Source organism: Cydia fagiglandana, chromosome 23 (genome assembly GCF_963556715.1).
Source record: "Cydia fagiglandana chromosome 23, ilCydFagi1.1, whole genome shotgun sequence".
NCBI classification, from domain to species: Eukaryota; Metazoa; Arthropoda; class Insecta; order Lepidoptera; family Tortricidae; genus Cydia; species Cydia fagiglandana.
Genome location: NC_085954.1, coordinates 12,384,657 through 12,397,980, shown reverse-complemented (window position 1 = coordinate 12,397,980; position 13,324 = coordinate 12,384,657). Strand labels below are relative to the sequence as shown.

Here is a 13,324-nt window from a genome sequence, read left to right as displayed (position 1 = left end):
CAGCTTCAATAGAAGTTGGGAAGTGGGTCAAATTTAACTTGCAAGATTTGACCTATGTATACATACATACATAGGACATAGGTACAGTCGACGTCAAAAATGTTTACACTTTTGCACCTTATTCCTTTGTAATAAGGAGAAAAATGTAAACATATCTTTGACGTCAACTGTACCTACATAAAATAACTAACTAACATAAACAACTTAAGGTGAAAATATTCCAGATGTAACTAAATACATACATACCAATCTACTTTCAAATGCATTTTCAACACATCACAGACCAGACTCCTACAAAGAAGACCTAAGCCTAGACTTCCAGACTTCTTTGACGCAAACAGCTTTATCCAGAATTTCTGAGGCACGAAAGCTCTGCTGGCTTTAAGTCGCCATAGGTTAAAGCTCACGCTGTATCCACTAGAGGGCGTGCGTTGCTTAAAGTTAAAGATTTGGTTGTACACAAGTCTGTCTTGTTAGATATATCCGTACAGCAACTGGAATTTGGAATTTATAGAGATGGAGCGAGAGAAAAAGAGAGACAGAGAAAGAGAAATTTTATTTAACAGCAAAAACATTATTAACCTAAGAGACCTACATTTGAGGTCAATCTTAAAATCTACTTAACAATTTTCATACCTACCTACATAGTACCTAATTAAGTTGACATTACTGTTTCACAACACAACTCACAACTTTCACATCCGTGATGTTAAAAAGGGGCTCGAATGAATTAGTGAATGTGTGATTGTATTTACAATATAACTAATTATACCTAGTTTAATTTTTCGAATTAAATATTACACTCCCTTTTCAAAAACGCGAAATCTATCGGAGGACATCTACATTTTCTGCAACGTCGATCCTTTAAAATTTCCCAGAAATATTTTAACTCGCTCCCGTATCCCCTGCAAGCGTCGGAAATATTCCCGGAATATTGGAGTATTCTTAAATACAGGCTTAGGTGTTGCTGGCTTGAATACTGTTTTCCTAAAGCTTTATTGGAAATGACGTAACGAAATTATATGGGAAACGTATTGGTTTGTGCGCTAGAAGGCAAGAACTTCGAGACCAATTCAAATATACAAATTAATGTATATTTTATTGTATTTTGAGGTGATTCAGGGCTGTAACCGCGAAAATCGAAGTTCGCAAATTGCGGGGATTTTCCTCAGTCACTCTAATTACGCCTTCATTGGAGTAAAAGAGAAAGATCCCCGCAATTTGCGAATTTCGGTTTTCGCGGTAGCCGCTCAGTTGTGCATATTGTTTGCAAGATTATAATTAATACATTTGTTGAGAGCGAGATGCTGAGGTACTTACATAGGTATTAATAAGAGATATTTATCATTAACATATGCGGTAGGTACTGTTTCCTTTTAATCTTTTATTTTGACACATTTTGTTAAAATTTTGTAATTTTGAAGAGCCTCTCAGTTTGGATCTAATCACATATCCAAAATACAAAAAAATATATAACTTTTCATTGAGTTACGATTTACGAAAAATTAATTCACAACACTATTAAGAAAATATAAAACATTAAATTAACTTAAAAATAATAATACAAACTATCTCTAAACTAAATAAAAGTATTTACGAAATGGTATAGTTTCTACAAAACAGTAAAAAATCTGTGGATTTGTTTAGGACACAAATGTTGAAATTACGCTAATACTGTATAGAATAGAGAACATTATCTATACACCAAATTTTATTGAAATCTGACGCAAAATAAAATGACCCAATATTATATTTTCGTGTCTGAATGTTGTCTTTGAATACTGAATGTTGAGTTGAGCCTTCAAAGTAGGTGTTCCGGGTCTATTGCTTGTGATGTTTGCATACTGCTTTACGAGTGCATCTCTCTAGGGTTCCGTACCTGAAAGTATACATTTAGTATTACCACACACAGTAGTACCACAGCCAAAACATCCTCCACTAAGTCATATCCTGTGGAAATCGTTCAAGAGTACCTCCAGAATCGCGCAAATGTCAAATTTCACAGGTTAGATCTTAAACATATCGTTATCGTATCTAGGTGATGTCTAAAGATATCTAATAGATATCTATTTCAAAATCCGAATCGGGCCCATAGACGATACTTAAATCGACTCTGATTTATTGTAATAATAATTAATAAACCTCCAATGTATGGGAAAAAACTGTAATAGATATAAGGCCTACTATCTATGTTGTCTAAATTAATTTGTAAAATATCTTAAAGCACCTAAATTCCTAAAATATTTACAAGTATAATTTAAAAGGTCAGCAAACTCAATTCGCTGTCAAAATCTCAAACCAGTTCAAACAAGTTAAACCCAGCCCAAACTCGTCGTAACCAGATATAACTTGTTCTTACTGAAATATTGAAAATTCTGCCTTTGATATTAAATAAACTTTAACTTTTAACGTTTTCATTTAAAGTGTTGATTGATTTTATGTTGACAGTCGGCGCGATTCGAGAAATGAAATAGATATGAACTAGATACGATATAGTAAAGATATGTGACGTCCCACGGTTAAAGGTACCTTATGGCGGTTGGCGGCTACGATACTATTAACGCCGCTTCAATATTATTGCGGCGCTATGCGACGTAACCGCCAGGCGCCAGAATGTACCTTTTTCCGTGGAACGTCACAATTATCTTTATTATTTCATATTTAGTAAATCTCTAATTTATTTCCCGAATCGCGACGCCAGCCGCCATAAGGTACCTTTTGTCGTGGAACGTCACATATCTTTACTATATCGTATCTAGTTAATCTCTAATTAATTTCCGGAATCGAGCCGTCATCTCCCGAATCGCGGCGCCAGCCCCCATAAGGTACCTTTTTCAGTGGAACGACACATACATTTACTATTTTATATATAGTGAGTCTCTAATTCATTTCCCGAATCGATCCGAGTAGCCGCACGAAATTCATCTCATTTTGCTGTGTTTTAATATACAGGTTATTTACTCAGTGATGATTGGAAGACTAGTGATGTTATGTCACCAACAGGGAAATTATTGATGCTCATTAATTATTTCACAGTTTAATGATTGAATAGCCAAACCGAAACGCTGACAACATTAAACGCAAACTAATCAAAACAGGGACTGGTGTTTGACACTGTCACTATTATAAACTAGAATGAGTTGACAAATGGCGCGTTAATTTTGAATTTTGGGCATGACTTAAGTGCGCTGGAAGTGGCAATGATTTAAATTTTGTTTTAGTTCTTTTTTCATCAGATTTTAATACAATAACGTAAGTTGTAAAAATGTGAATGTAAAATGTATGTAATGTTTTTTGTCGAGTTACAAAAACACCAAACGTTTTTGTAGCTAAGAGGAAGATTTTGTAAGACATAAGATAAAGATAAAAGATAAAGATAAAAAATAGTTTATTCAAGTAGGCATATTACAATGCGCTTATGAACGTCAAATAAACCTTTACCGGCTCCAAGCGTACACCTCTGCCCCGAGAAGATTTAAATCCCCCCTCAATTGGAGGAGGGTATCCCAATATGGGACCGGCAACAAACTCGGCGGGACACATCTTTTCAAAACATTACATCTTATAATTAACATGCATTACGAGTAATTAAGAAAAATACAATTTAAATTACTATAGAATTCATGCAATTATACTCAGTGAGTACATAACTTTATACAAATACGTAGCTCTTTTCGAAAACATCAAATTCTTAAAAGGCAAATAAATAAAGAAAAAGAAAAAGGATAAGGAAAACGTACTAGTGCTCGACATGCTAATACCCAATATTAGACGGCACCTTACTGTCATCTCTATTGACAATTACTTCAGTTTCAAGATGAGATGTACCGGGACCGCGTCGAGCACCAGTACGTTTACATTACAGTAAAATTGGGTTTATATTTGTATGGAACTACGAGTATATACACCTAATACTTGTATAATATGTATATCCAACAAAATGTTATCACTGGACATAATAAGAAAAGCTAACATTACTTTTAACACTAAGTTAGTGCTAGCACGTAATGATCGCCCTTAGAATGAATTAATGAATGAACATTTTTATTTCAGGCAACTAGTGACCCATATATACAAATCTCATAGTAATCATTTCATAGTAATCTGTATGTTTTTATTAGGATAGGACTAGGATAAACTAACATAGATATAAGTAAATAGTACTGTAGTACATAAGTAACAAATATGGACTGTAATTTTGGTCTGAAATAAATATATACATATTGATTGATTAATTGATAAATACCTTAAACCTAGTATATATAATTATTATATAAAAATATATTTTAAAACTAAACACTACATATCACATTATGGTTACTATGCATTACGCAACCTCGCAGTGTTAAAAGAGTATGGTCAAAGAGGCCTAGCTTTTAAAGACAAACAATCCAAATGTAAACGTACCTACATCAAGACAAAGAAATTTAAATCTCTCATCATTCAGCACAAAATGTTCGGTGTTTCAAAGCCATTTCCAGTAGCTCTACAACATTAAATCGCCGGAGGGTCCAGGGCTGGTTTAAATTAGAATTTTAATTAAGCCGGCCCGAGACAGGTTCTATTCGTAGTTTTACAGGAATTTTACACTTGACGAGTTTCAGCTGACGTACACAGTTGTCTTTTGAAGATGGAAGTTTGAATGTTCTTAGAGTACTTGTATAGCTAAGGCCCACTTGCACCATTCCACTAACCCGGGGTTAACCGGTTTAACCAGGAGTTGCCATGGTTAGCCATACAATTTGACACTACGTTAACAGTTTAACCGGTTAACCCCGGGTTAGTGGAATGGTGCAAGTGGGCCTAAGTAATTGATTCAAGAAAATTTCATGGTTGTTATGAACTAGAGTTAGAGTGACATTCCATTTCTAACTGCAGCTGCAATACTGTTCATTTTCTATGGAAATTGACAGTGACAGCGACGCGTTTCCATAGTAAAATGAACAGTATTGCAGCTGCAGTTGGAAATGGAATGTCATTTTTAGAATGAGTCGGCAGTGATTTTCGTAGCCCAGACAATGCAAGTGTTATTTAAACCCCAAGAGTGTATAGTAACCTGAGAGCCACGGAACCCACGCTCGGAGTGTGTTTCGTGGCTAAGGCGCTGCGTCAGTGTGGTTGATCCTTTACATTTTGCAGCAATAGCCACAAAGAACTCTGGACAAAATTTATTTCTTACAATAGTGTCCCCTAGACCCGGAATTAACTGCGCTCATTTAAAACGGTGGTTTTATTAGAAAATATTCTAGGCGGTAATATCGCTTAGTGTCAGACCAGACTTGCAGCTCTAGTCTAGATTAAATAGAACTACACTTCAAAGAATAAACATTTTTTTAATACAGTTGCTCAAAAAGTGCTACTTTACGTAGCTGTTTAGCGTGCGGAAAGTTGGTTATCTCGAACTAGTGCTTTTTACTTTTCCAATTTTTTTAAATTTATACTTGTTCCATTTCACGACTACTTATTGATGAGTGTTAATATTAGTTTCCTTTAAACGTCGTAATCAGCATAAAAACCTACCGTTAATGTAAGAATACGAAAAATATTACATATTTCATATTTAATTACTTACCTCTTCATCATTATAACACGTTTATTTTTTAATATTCAATATTGAAAATTCCGTTCTTAATAAGTTGACTGAATGGAACGGAATAGCTGCCAAACGCCCATAGATATAATATACTTAAAGACGACGTCTAACCGAGCTGTCACTGTTACCACTTTTGTTTAGTGTACGATTAACAATGTTTTTATTATTTTTTCGCAACTGTATTAAAAAACGTCGTTCGATACACGTGCGGAAATGTCATTCTTCACTCGTCCCGAGTCTTGCCACTCGCCTGCGGCTCGTGGCAAGATATCTCGGTACTCGTGGAGTAATGACATACCTTCCGCACTAGCATCGAAATGTACTATTTTCTGTTTTCATTTTTACTTAATAGAAAACTGTTTAATAGTATTTGTATAGTCTATTTATTTATTTATCTAAATATTCCATCCGCATGACAAGAAACAAGTTTAGTGGTTGACTCAAGTATAGACGTTATCCTTGAATAATTTTACGGTTTAGACTCACTTGTTTTAAGTCACTCGCGCGACATATTACGGAGAGTCTAGGTCTTAGGTAGGTACTTTTATTTTCCAATCATTAACTGTTTATTTTTACAAAAGTACAATTAACTACATCTACTTAGAATAATCTACATTTTATAAAGATTGTTAGCTAATAGTGGCATATCTGACTGTAGCTTTATTTATTTAATCGCTCAGGTTCAGTGAAGCCAGCAGTTTATTTATTGTATCATAACTGAAGTGAAATTCACTTTACTTGCTCCAGATTATTCTGCTTTCTCATTATAAATATGGTCAATATAATGAGTTCCGCAGCAGCAAATCTATAAACTCCGCATTTGTATCTCCAAAAATTAAATGTATTTATTTTCATTCAACAGTGGCATGTCTGACTGTAGCTTTATTTAATCTGTGCTCAGGCGAGTGGTTCAGTGAAGCCAGCAGTTTATGGCATCATAACTTGAGTGAAGTTCAGTTAACTTGCTCCAGATTCTTACGCCGGTTTGTCTTTAGAGAAATGGTTAATATGAGTTCCGCAGTATACCACTGGGTTTAAAAACTGTACCATTATGACGCACTATAAACAATACAGGGTGAAATTATAACCGCAAGCCATGCTCTGCGTAGTGACTTTAAAGGTCACACTGAACAACTTTTACTATGGGACTAATGCCGAAATCGTGAAAAAGAATGTGGCTGTCTCATAGAAATCTGCGGAAGCTGTTTCATACAGCTGGAATGTATGAAACAGCCAAATTTTTTTTGCGATTTCGGCATTAGTCCTATCAGGCGTGGCTCACTCCGCGATTTCGTCGCTTTGCTACAGGTAGCTAAAAGTCCATCCGTTCGATCCCAATTTTGGGATTTGCCATAAGCCGCGCGTGGCGCTGTCGCCACCTAGCGGACATATCTGTGCTGATCGTGACAGACGCGTTTTGTTAGAGAGTGAGTCTTCTGTACCTAGTACTATTATTTATTCTGTGGTCCTATAATAAAAGTTGTTCAGTGTGACTTATTAAGTCACTACGCAGACTAAAGTATCTCTGATGGTTACAATTTCATACTGTATACAAAGTGGCAGTAACTATCTAGTATTATGTAATGTCCTTCGATATTTGCAATATTTTGTAAATACACTTAAGGCACCTACAATATAAACCAAAAATTGTAAGGCGATCGATTTTCCAGCTTGGTTGGTAGTTTAGCTCAAGGCAGCAGGCAGATCAATAGAAAACATGCATTGAATATAAAAGACGATAGTAAAAGTATAATTCTAGATGGAAAAGCTGTGACAGCAAGTATGCCAGTATGTGGCAAAGAACGGAGCTTAAAATAAAATTGTTCAAGATCCAAGAAAACTAATTTCATACTCAAACATATACCTAAAGCAAATAATTTTAATAGACATACTATTTAGAACAAAACACTGCAGCCCGCCTAAGTGGCAATAAGCTTTATATTTTAAATATATTTCTAGCTTCCTACTATAAAAGACTATACACAACTACACAAAGACTCTGAAAACCATTTCCATCGTACACTTGGCCGTTTAATTTCTTCAGCTTTCTTTAATTAGCTTCGTTCCGGTCAGTAACTTTGCCGCCATTCGCAGTTATTTCATGCTCCTTTTATGTACCATTTATTAGGAATTACTGCTGGAGATAGTTTAAAGCAGTATACAGAACGGACGTGAAGTTATTACACTTTGCGGAAAGTTGTAAAACTTGTCTGGCTTATTTTTGCTAAATTAAAAGCAAAACTACTTTTCTATCTCTCTCTTCCAAGCTATATATCATCATCATCATCATCTCAGCCATAAGACGTCCACTGCTGAACATAGGCCTCCCCCTTGGACCTCCATTCGTACCGGTTGGAAAGCTATATCCCTTCGAGAGGCATTGTCCTCCTCGAGGTCTCTACGGTAAGTGGCGGTGGCCGCGAGACGGACAGACATAACAAGCCGGTTGAGTGGCGCAGCCATTTTGGAAAAATATACGTCAAGTGGCGGGGCCTCAACGGGTGATTATCGCGAATTTGGCGCGTGACTTTGTTTTACGCGGGAATTCGACCGTTAGGGAATACTATCCTTGTTTATTGACGAATGCATCTGCCACGCAAAGGCATATTTATAAAAATGACTGCTCCATTTATTTCTCCTGCCGTTCAACCGGAGGTGCTGCCACCCGAAGGGATATATAACTTTTGAATTTTGGAGCAAAGTCAAAGTTTACGGTACGCTCGTCATTATAAGTACCATTTTCAACGTCAAACGTCATATATCGCCCGACTAGGCTCCCAGGCTCCCATAACTATAAGTAGTACGCAACACAATTTAAACTTATCATCACACACCATGACCATAGACCGTATATCCTTGAAATAAGGTTTAGGTTCGCTCAGCTGACGACGATGGTATTAAACTACAGCTCGAGGGAAATCGGACCGTAACCTAATTAAAATCCTTGATTAAATGAATTCTTCGTGAAGTATGTGACGTGATACCCGTTTAATTCGAAATGGAAAGAATATTGAAAGTTCTGGGTAAATTATAGAATAGTAATTTGTATAACATTTTGAGATGAATCGCAAGACTAAATATTTTACAAATTAGAACTTAGATCATTTGGGAAACACAGTGCATTTTTCATTTATTTGATAGATACATTTATACAAGAATCGTCACATGAAACCAACCCAAAACAGTTATAATTGTCAATACACACTTTATACAGTGGAGTGCCTCAGGGTTCTGTTTTGGGCCCTGTGCTTTACATTTTATACACAATTAACTTGCTACATTATCTCAAATATTGTATCAGTATATGTAATCTAAATATATTTTATATTGCTGATGATACCAACTTGTTTTCTGATCTGTTTACGACAAATTATGCCACGAAGTACGGCTCTTTGTATTCAAAATTTACTCTTAAGCCTACTGTCAAGTCTAATTCACCATCTTAACTAGGTTAGTTGAGTTTCTTGGTAATGCAATCATATTAAAATAGACTTCCCATTTCCCTCTATTCAACGAAGTTAAATCATAGTGCTTAAGTCACAAATTCGATCACCGTATGACAACGCTTTATAAATTCAAATCGCTGAGTGCACTCTGCCGTACAAAATTATGCACCTAATAACTGGAAGCCAATTCTGAGTTACCAATTTGTCAAGGCTTTACTCTTGTTTTGATACGACCTTGCATAAGTACGCATCAATCAGCGGGAGCCGCAAATGTTGATCTTATTTTGATTGATGCTCACGTTCGTATAAAAAAAAAATGAAAACCAAACCATTATCTTCTTCTTCATCCTAGCTCCTTGCCGCTACGCGGGTTCCTAATGTTGAGGCGCCACTTTGTTCGCTGATAAGCGTTGTCACTTGGACAGGCCTAACCCTGGACATTCGTCAGCCAAGTCTTTAGTGGCCTACCTCCCTTTGCATCCATGGAAAGGCACTTCTTCACAATGTGATTTTTGGGTCTACGCATCACGACGTCCGAACCACTTAAGTCTGGATTCCTGGATGAAAACCATATCAAGATCGGAAAATAAAATCGGCCTCCTCGACTCAAGAGTATTATGCACTATGTTTAGTCTCGAGAATATGCTCGATAGTCTGAATTATCGGATGTGAAGTTAGGTTTGACAGGGTGAGAACAGCGTTGGAAATTGCATATTCTTACAGCATATTTTTAAAGCGACGTCAAAATTTCGAAAGAGCTTCTCAATTTTCAATGGCTGTTATAAATGAGGGGTAAATTTGTCGGTTTTTATGCGCTCCCTGATTTCTGGAGTACTGTTCGCTCTGTTTTGTTTGCAAGATCAGGCTCTGAGGATCTGAAAATATCGAGAATAGTCTATAATAATACAGGCAGGCTTATAGGAGGTATGAGAATTTTATAGGAATTGGTTAATTTGCTGTCAGAAACATCATCTAAAAAAGCGGAACTGCTGATGAAGATTATGATATTTTTCTTTCTTTCTCCAACCTTCAAGAAAAGAGGGGTGTTCTATGTATGTGTCCCTGGGGGACAGTAATTGCTTACCATCAGGCTAAACGTCTGATCATCTGCTAAAAAAAGTTATTGTTACTTACTAGATGTACGATCACCCACACTGTTAAAAGACATTTCGTAAACCTTATTACAAAAGTCATAAGGTCCACCGATGGACCGTTAAGACTTTGTACTTACCTACGTCACAGTCCATCCATATAGTCATTCGAGGCCGTATAGATAGGGCAATCGTGCGGGGTGCCAGCGGCGAGGTGAGTCGCGCGCACCCGAGCTGCATAAATCGCCATTGTTAACAACTCGGTACTACTTACATGGCTAGCGTGTCTTATTAATTGTCACATACTTTGGGGCAGTTGTGTAAGTCTGTGACACCCCTACTGCGGTGTCGGTGTATTTACGCAAACATCAAAGGCGTCGGTCCACTGTTACTTTTTACACTGTGATTACGTGGTTTATTGTTTTCTTCTCCCTAATAAGTGGTCTTTGTAAACTCCACCATGGCGCCGTGAACCGAACTAGTGATTTAGTTGTGAACTCGGCTTGTGTGGGGCCTTTGTCATTGGATGCCTGCTTTACAAGTTATACTAGGGCACTAGTTTAGGGGCTGGTCTATGTGAGGACAACATCGCGATATTGATAAATACAAACTAAATATGCACATTTTACACAGTTTATGCACATTACATCACCAGCGTTACAACAACAGCCTAATAAAGGCGTGCTAGGTAGGTATGTACCTACTAAAAATACGGGAAGAAAAATTTAATACATACTTAAACACACAATATGTTTTTTTCGTGAAGCATGAAGGCATTTACGTGGGCACATGCTGGCTACGCCAAAATTATCTAAACAGGCCTTACCTATCTTCTTCAGATTTTGGAAATACAGTGAAATCTCGATGATCCGGCACTTCGAGGGTCCATTATACCCAGTAATCCGGCACTAAAATTCTGGATTAGTGAGATTGTACTATAATTACAATCAGCGTCAAATTCGAAATATTTAATCAATGATTCCATATCTGTCCAGAATCAGAAAGTTGTTTGTAGCTAATTCAGGTTTGGGCATTTGAAAAGCCATGAGCAAATGAAAGAAAATGTTCTGAAAACTGTCATTTTTATATATATTTCTAAATAAACAATTGAATGGTCTTTGTAAACTCCACCATGGCGTCGCGAACCGAACTAGTGATTTAGTTGTGAACTCGGCTTGTGTGGGGCCTTTGTCACTGGATGCCTGCTTTACAAGTTATACTAGGGCACTAGTTTAGGGGCTGGTCTAAGTGGGGACCAATTTGCGATATAGGCAAGTTTATTTAGTTTTATTTTTTATTGGATAAATGTATTTGAAAATTTTATTTTTTATTAGATAAATATATTTGTTAAGGATGACACGGCTGTGGCCGGGCCGAGGCGTCTGACATGTCATTTTCTATGCTGGTCTGTGATCACGTGGTGCTTTCCATAGGAAACGAAGCGCCGGAAGCTCCTGCCCGGCCCCGACCCGGTTTAGTGTGTCATGCTTTATAGTGCGTTGGGAATAAATTTGCAGAAACTGAATCCCACTCCTTAGCTGTTCGCATATCAAAGCGTTTAGTGCGAATCAGCGGCAGTATAACAATGTAAGGGTGGAACCAGAATTTTAAAATAAGTAACAACCTTTATTATACAGAAATAAATCGACTTCATAAAATAACAATAAAGTTTACAGTGACATTGTCCGCTCCAACTCTGTAGCAGTAACGTTACAACTTACAACAATAGGCCCCGTGCATGAACTATAGAGGGCAGCATAGGAGCCGTCAGATTTTTGGCGCGAGGCGTAAATGTGTCGTTTACGCTTCCGATGTAGCCCACAAGATGACAGAACCTACTATGCACAAGGAAACGTACCGACAAGAACGGTAGATGGTAGCACTTGCCTTGCACATATGTTTCTGATTCAGGCCACAAGATGGCAGACCCTCCAACGCGTACGATCCCTATAGCTTTTACTGTAGCCTGTAATCTGTAATGCTATGTGATTTTGCGGCCACGCGAAATAGATATAATTTCGAACGTGTTACAGTTATAATATCATTTCATAATAGATATGTCAATACACATTTTAAATCCGCTATCGCTTATGACCTGGTCCTCAAAGTTAACTATCTAGACTGAAGTTTGGGCGTCTCGGTTATTATTGGGCTTCCGTGGCGGACAAATTCTGTGGTCACCGCGCACTAACGAAGCCGGCTTACTTACTGTTTACTGCAAACAATAAACAAATTACCGACTGTACACTGAAATACCTACTTCGATATAATATATGTACCTATAACATAAAGCTAGAAAATAAGAAAACAATAGAAATGGCGCGCCTCATGGTAACATTCCATTTCTAACCGCAGCTGCACTACCGGCACTGAACGCGTCGCTGTCATTGTCAATTTCCATAGTAAAATTGACAGTATTGCAGCTGCGGTTAGAAATGGAATGTTACCATCACGAAACTTGCGTTACGACGGAAGACATGAGTAATATTATTTTTTTAATTTTGCTAGTCAATTCGCTTCGCAATAATAATAATAATTAAAGCTCTCCAAGGGGCCTCTACGTGTTGGATCTGTATCCCCACGCAAGCCTACCAAAGGACCGGGATTTGTAGGCCCGTGAATTCCAAAATGGAGAAACAAATAATAATAATAAAATGCTTTATTGCACACTACAAAAGAAATGGTACAAAAGAATACTTCGTTACTAGCTACACTTATTTTGTATTTAAATTACCTATACGAATTAATGCAGGGTATCGATAACGTGACTTAATTAATACAAATCAAAGTATTTAATATTAAGAAATTAATTTGTATTACGACTATTTTCCATAATTATTTTATTTATTTAGTACTTTTCAGTGCTAAATATTATTTAAAGGATTAGATACGCAACGAAATGCACGTTATTTAAATTTAATCTTTATAGAAAATCGTAAGCGTAGAAAATTTGGTATAAAAAAAAATGTTGTACCATTACATTGATGAATGTTGCTTAACTTTCTGCCGAACCTTAGATAGAAAGATGACAATAGAAAAGTGAATTCGTAAAACTTGCTACTTATCGAAAGGACCGGGACTTTTTGTTGGATCTGGATGATGTTATGCAACATGAAAGCTGTTTAACGAAAACAATCTTTATATTCTTTCTTAAATCTTCTAGTAGCGATGCTTACAAAATATTTGAAGTAGAA

At 36.7% G+C, this 13,324-nt stretch overlaps 1 protein-coding gene across 8 annotated transcripts in view; it reads left to right on the top strand.

The window, feature by feature from the left end:
* The window catches only part of LOC134675839 (hemicentin-2), a 665,006-nt gene that overhangs the window by 549,122 nt on the left and 102,560 nt on the right, over positions 1 to 13,324 (top strand). The window lies entirely within an intron of this gene.